The 6886-nt window shown below is 50.0% G+C and overlaps 2 non-coding genes across 2 annotated transcripts; both read right to left on the reverse strand.

Moving 5' to 3' along the window:
* Positions 1-1310: 1310 nt before the first annotated feature.
* LOC112550063 lies at positions 1311-1522 on the reverse strand. Its single transcript, XR_003093728.1, has one exon. It is a non-coding gene; the product is annotated as a small nucleolar RNA U3 (small nucleolar RNA).
* A 1851-nt stretch (positions 1523-3373) lies between these two features.
* Positions 3374-3587, reverse strand: LOC112550057. The gene has a single exon (XR_003093722.1). It is a non-coding gene; the product is annotated as a small nucleolar RNA U3 (small nucleolar RNA).
* Positions 3588-6886: the final 3299 nt, after the last annotated feature.

The following is a 6886-nucleotide window of genomic DNA, read 5'->3' on the forward strand; positions in this document are numbered from 1 at the left end:
CTGCTGTTGTATTGCTTTCTGTTCCTGACCACCATGATGGGCCCTCTGTCCATCTCTTCTTTAAATGTTTGTAATCATTCTCCACTATTATTCCGCTTTCCTGTCTGCTTCTAATCCTTGTAAAATGGGCTCTACCTTTTCCCATTTTTCATTGTCGAAATACTTCATACATTTAAGGATGTTGCTATAACCTCCGCTGCAATCTTTCTCAGAGGTCTTCCGTGCTACTGCTCACTGTCGTTATGTTGTGTACTTTTCCTTTCAGCCATTTTATTATCCTTGGCCTGGTTTTCACCTTCCTATTCAGAGCCGGATCTTCTTCCTCTGCTTTCTTCTCTCTCTCATTCTTGTCTTCTTTGTCTCTCCACATTCTCTCTCTCTCTGCTGCTTTCTCATCTCCTTTCTCTCCCTTATATCGTCTTCCTCTGCACATTTGATCATTTTCCACCTCTTTGATTCTAACTGCTTCTTCCTTTTCCCTTTCCGTTTCCCACCATCCTCTTCCTGTCTCTTTCCTTCTTCCATTCTCTGTGTTTCCTCAACCTCTCCATTTTCCCTTATCTCCATCTAGGAGCTCTCTGTGTCTTGCTCCACAGCCTCCTCTTCCTCTATCACTTCTTGCCCAGCTGCTTCTGTTATGATGTCAGCGTATGGTCCCATCCCCATCTCCATTTCTTGAGGTGTTTCTTCTTTTATATAGGTGCCCTTCCTTGTTAACATACTGTACGTTTTATTTTCTCCTGACAGCCTCTGGCCCTTTGGCCCTTTGGCCTGTCCCATTACATCTGTAGCAGTGGGTTAATGCTTGTGCCTGATTATCGATTAGGACCAACTCCACCCAGAGCAATGGGTGCCCACTATAGTCTCTCTCTGTTTTCTCCCAATCTTCCCTCTTTCCACATCTGCATTTTTACCAGCTATTGTTTTCTTCTATCTTCTTCCCAGGTTGCTTTGCTCCCTTAGGCCTTTCTCCGTCAATTCTCTGCTTCTCCCTTTGTGCTGATTTCTTTTCACCTCTCCATCTCAGGTCTTCTGAAGCTCTGACATTCCACTCTTTCTTCTTTTACTTGTTCTCCACCATCTCCCAGTCTCCCAAGTGTTCTACTTCTTCCATCAGCTCTCTGCTTCTTTATATTTCCAAAGTAGAAGCTTCTACTCCCGTCCCCAAAAGTTTCTCAGCTGATTTCTCCATAGCTCCAGCACTTCTGGTCTCTCTCCCCCTGGAAAAAGTACCACCAGGGAAAGTAAGGCACTTACCACTCACAAAATCAAAACTCATTTTTGAACTGCTAACAATAATAGCAAGTCTAACCGCTCAGTCTACACCTTCCCCCTCTAGCTTCCCAAAGGAAGAAGAGCAGTCATCAAGAGCCAGCAGCCGCTGTACACAAACAGTACTACCTACTCACTTCATGCTCCAGAGAAAATGCTACAACTCCTCATCATGGTTAGCAAGACCAATCATTCATAGACACATTCCTCTAGTCACAAACTATAGAAAAGATCCCTGAAGCACAGTCTCAACTCTACCTCCAGCTGGCCCCAGGCCAGCCCGGCCACATGCACACCCAGGGCACCATGACCCAACACTACCCCACCAAGCATCAGCCCCTGTCACGTGCCTGCACCCACAGGACTGCCACAGTCCCACCCAACTGCCACTTAACCATATGCCCGCAACTGCTGCCACCATATGCCACTGGCACAGCTTTCCCAGACACCCTGCTACCTTATTAACATGCAGCCATCCTGCCAGCCAACCGGGACCTTGCCTATGCTTCTGGGAGCCTCAACTGTGGATCTCAGTGGCTCCGTGGCTGCTGGTATCTGGCAGTGGCACAGCCCTCACCCAGCAGTGCCACACAGCCCAGTGCCTTGGAGCTTAGAACACCTACAGACAGCAATGCCTCCTTCATGTCTTTGGTTCCTTCATGGAGGAGACCTGCTCAGCTAGGTCCCTCCTCCCGGTAGAATGGGTACAGGCTGCATAGAAGAAAAGGAAACAAATGGGGCGTCCAGGGTTTTCCTGGATTTGATGGGAGCTACATTTTAATTTTTTAATTTGCAAAAACAGATATTCTGGTGTCCAGAAATAAATCTACAGAGATCCTGGTGACAAAAAAACTTGCACCTTAAAAAGGCAGGGCAGCGCACGTGACCACTGGAAAGCAGAGCCTGGTTGGCCAGAGCCATGCTCTGGCTGCTGGCCAAAATACATGCTGCCAGATTGCTGTGGCTGCAGTCCCCAGAGGCCCCCGGTGCCTGGGCTAAGGCTGCTGGGGCCAGCTCAGGGGCTGCATATGCATGTGATGCCCCTGCCTCCAATCACTCTCCCCTGCTCGCCCCAGCAGAAAAGACCAAAATCCCAGATGTTTGTTCAGGTTTAAAAAAACCACCCGGAAGGACATGGGAGAACTCAAAACGAGGACATGTTTGGGAAAACCTGGACGTGCGGTAACCCTATGCCTGCAGGTAATTTCTAGCAGAGGAAAACATGGGGGAAGGTGAAGACATTTGTCCCTGGGGCCCACAAGGAGGATTTGGAACCACTCTGGGGCAATAGGCCTGGGAGATGCCAGCACACTGACAGGGCACCTTGGAGCAGGACTGCAAGCACGGGGAGCCTGGTTGGATCTGGTCTTCACCTCTCTCCCTCCTTCCAAGATGGAGCAAGGCAGCCAGGGTGGCTGGATGAAAAGCAGAATGGCTGAAGGAACTGTGCTGTATGAGTGAGGCTTTCAGTGGCAGTTGAAGAGGAGAAGGGCCTGGGAACATATAGCTCAGCACATGCAAGCAGAACCTTAGAGCCTTGGCACGTGTTCCCTGAAAAACATCATAAAGGCATGTAAAAGCAGAGAAGTCATTAGTTAAGGGGTGCTAAACTGCCATAAGTACCCTCTGATTGCTTAAAAGATTCACCACTCCAGCTGAGGGCTTTGGCCCTGGTGTCCCATGTAACATCAGAGGTCTGTGCAATACTGTGATATCTGAGTCTGTGGTATGGTGCTATGTCATATAATGGCAGCATTTCTAGAGCAGTCTCAGGGGACAGCATCCTGTCCTTCTGCACTTGCATGACTGTGACTTATCCCTGGCAGGCTGGTGAACAAGGATGTAGACAGGAGCCAGGACTCTAGTCCTCTTCTACAGTACCACAACAAGCAAGCATTCTCTGACCTATCGTCCCAGGACATCAGATACTCCTAAATCTATTGGCAAGTGTCCGACATACAGGCCCAAGCCCAGCAATTTTGGGTTCAGCTGACTCTGCAGACAAGCATTCTCATCTCAGACTCTTTAGGCCAAAACTTCAATAAAGCTTTTTCTGTACAGGAAAAAAAAATTATTATTAAATAGCAGGTAACCAAAAGTAACCGCTCAGCTTGTGCTTTCTTTCTTCAGCTCCCTAAAAGAAGCTCAGCAATCATCAAGAATAAGCAGCAGCTGTATACAAACAGCACTGCCTACCAACTTCACACACAGAAGAGATCACTAATGACTCTTTATCATAGCTAACAAAAACAATCACTATTACACACTCCTCTCTAGAAATCAACTATAGCAACAATCTTTGAAAGTACAACCATAATAACATCCCTGCCGGCCCCAGCCCAGCCTAGCCACACATGCACACAGGGCACCATGACACGGCACTGCCCTGCCAAGCACCGGCTCCTGCCAGGCACCCGCAATCCCCAGCACTACCACAGCCCTGTCCAGCTGCCATTTCACCGCATGCCCACAGCCACTGCCACCAAATGCTGCTGCTACAGCTTTCCCAGACACCCTGCTCCCTAATCAGCATACAGCCATCCTGCCAGCCAACCAGCTCCTTGGCACCATCCGTCCCTGACCCTGATCCGGCCTGCAAGGCGGGAACTGTGTCTCTGGCTCCTGCACCCGTCAGTGCCAAGGTGGAACAGCACCTTTGAGCTGAGAGAGAAGGGAGAAACACTTACATGTCCCCCTCCCCACCTGTTGACAGGCAGGACAATGGCCATATCTCCAGTCTCTATTTGAATTGTATAGAAATATACTTTAATTACAAAGGGGAGTGGGGGTTCAATTAAATACCCACCATTTCAATTTAGGGGCCATAGAATTTAACCCTAAGGACTAAACCCCCATCACAGGTACAAGTGCCTTCATTATTCTTATTTATGTATATCCTTTTTTCTTGTTCTGCTTGCACTTTCTCTTGTTGCTGTTCCAGAGCCAGCACTTCAATCAATTGTTCAAAATAATCCCATCTCCTCCCTCCTTTGCTTTGACTGGGGTCCTGCTGGCTGTGGAGGGAGGGAAGGCACAGGCCCCAGCCTGATTCTCCTCCTCTAGGCTACAGGCCTCCTTTCCCACTCCTCTCCCACCACAGGGGAGAACTGGAGTCCTGGCTCCTGTCCACACCCTTACTCACCAACCCATCATGGGTAAGTCACAGTCATGCAAGTCTGAAATGACAGGATACCTTCATCTGAGACTGCTCTAGAAATGCCACCGTTTTATAACATCAAATCATTCCACAGACCTAGGACATCACAGTATTGCACAGACCTCTGATTTCATAGATTTCATCGATTTCTAGGGTCAGAAGAGACCTATTAGACCCCGGGGGGGTTGTCCCCTGTGAGTGGGTTAAACATCGTGAGGGTGGATTTTGACCCAGATCTGATGGGACAAACAGCATGGGAAAAGACAGAGGCCAATACCAAACAGAGACAGGGACTACTGCAATCACGTTGCCTGCCAATGTCTAGGTCTGCAGGTGTTTTCCCCCTTCCTTTCTGCACATTTTTTTTATTAATAAAATATATTTCTACATATAGAGAGTTATATATATACATTCTCTATCATAAATTTTCCATCACACAGCTTAAATCGCATTAAGAAACCCATGCACCCATTACAATAAATGCATCCCCTCGATCCACCCACTGCCCTTCCCAAACCCAAATGCAGTCCCTTAGTCCAAGCCCTGATTTGGGCTTTACATTCTCAGTTCATTGACTGTCCTTGTTGATGTTGCTGTTGATATCGCTGTCACTTCCGCTGCTGCTGATCCTGTTGTAGTCGTTCTCACTGTCTCCAGGTCCAGTTGTGTCACTGTCCTCTTCAATCTCCCTGTCTGCTTCCCCTCCCAGGGGGGCTTTGAACAACCTGTGCCAAGTGTCGCTTTTCCAGGTGCAGTTGGCTGCATTTTCTCTATCCTCTCCCAGTCTGTTTCCTTGAGCCCGGTGTGTCTGTATAACAGGAGGTCTCTGCCTCATAGCTTCATAGATGTAGGGTCGGAAGGGCACAAACTGGTCAAAGCAGGTTGTCTGGGGCCCCTGATGTTTAGTCAGGTGTCCGGACAGTGCCGTCTCCCTTGTCATCAGCCTGACTCCTGTCACTTCCTCAAGGAGCTGGCTTACCTTTTCCTGTACTACCTTAGCATAGGGGCAGAGCCACAGGAGGTGGTTGATGGTCTCATTCTCATTCTAGCAGCTTTCCCTGGGGCGGTTGGACCTGGTCTCTCACTTCTCTCTGTGCCTTCACTGGGAGTGCATGGTGAGCTATTAGCCAGTTCAAGTCTCTGTGGTCTTTTCGTAGGTCCTTGTGGAAGACCTGGTCCCAGGTGGCTTGGCAGTCATCTTTGGGGAGCAGCTCCACAGCCGATAGCCTCTCCCTGTCTCTGACTGCCTTCTGTATCTTTCTATATTGTTCATAGTCACTGGGCTTTCCTTCTGTAGCCTGTACTCACTCTGGAACTCATCCAGCACACTGTAGAACCAGGGGTATTCTATGATACAAGGTCTCCCTCTGGCTGGTGTGTACACCCCGCACAGTCTTAGGAGGTAACCTGCAAATAGAAGGGAGCCGGGCGTCCGCCTGAGCGGTTACCTGGGCGTCCACGCGCACGTGTGCCCCCTTACCATCTTGGAGGCAGCAGCAGCAGCAGCGCGGAGGTAGCAGTGGGGGCAGCAACAGCTGATCCCCCTAAGGTAAGTCGAGGCGGAGGGAACCGGAGCAGTGGAGTCGGATCTGGAGGGGAAGCCCCCCAGGTCCCTTTTTTACTGAGCCGGGTAGGAAGCCGCGCTCCTGAGCCGCGCACACGAGGGCCATCACAAGAGAGGGCTATACCTCGGTAGCTCGGGAATGTAGGGGGGCGGTCAGGAAGGCCAAAGCGGAAATGGAGCTGGGACTAGCGACCCAGATCAAGGACAACAAGGGGGGGCAAATACATAGCGGGGCAAAAGAAGGTGCCAAGTAACGTGGGGCCTCTGCAGGACATGCTAGGAAAGCTGGTCATCTCACCTGATGGTAAAGCTGACATATTCAACAATTTCTTTGCCTTCGTATTTCTGAGGAGGAACCCAGATATCTCCCCCACTGGCCCCTCCAAGGGCCCTGTGGGTGGCACACCCAGGCCTAGGGTTCCCTTGTCAGGGAACTTCTGGAGGGACTAGATGTATTTAAATCCGCAGGTCCTGATGATCTCCACCCCAGAGTGCTGAAGGAACTAGCAGGGGTCATTGCGGGACCTCTGGCACAGCTCTACGAGCACTCATGGCACTCACGCAATGTGCCGGAGGACCGGAAAAGGGCCAATGTGGTCCCCGTCTTCGAAAAAGGGAGGAAGGAGAACCCAGGAAACTATAGGCCCGTGAGTCTTACCTCGGTCCTGGGGAAGCTTTTCGAAAGAATTATCCTGGCACACGTCCAGGAAGGGCCAGCAGAGGAGGTTATGCTCAGGTGCAACCAGCATGGGTTCATTAGGGGCAGTTCTTGTCAAATCAACCTGGTGGCCTTCTATGACCAGGTCACCAAGTCCTTGGATATAGGTGTTGCAGTGGATATAGCCTTTCTGGACTTCAGGAAGGCCTTTGACACGGTCTCTCACCCCATTCTC

The sequence above is a fragment of the Alligator sinensis genome, unplaced genomic scaffold (genome assembly GCF_000455745.1).
Source record: "Alligator sinensis unplaced genomic scaffold, ASM45574v1 scaffold579_1, whole genome shotgun sequence".
NCBI lineage: Eukaryota > Metazoa > Chordata > Crocodylia > Alligatoridae > Alligator > Alligator sinensis.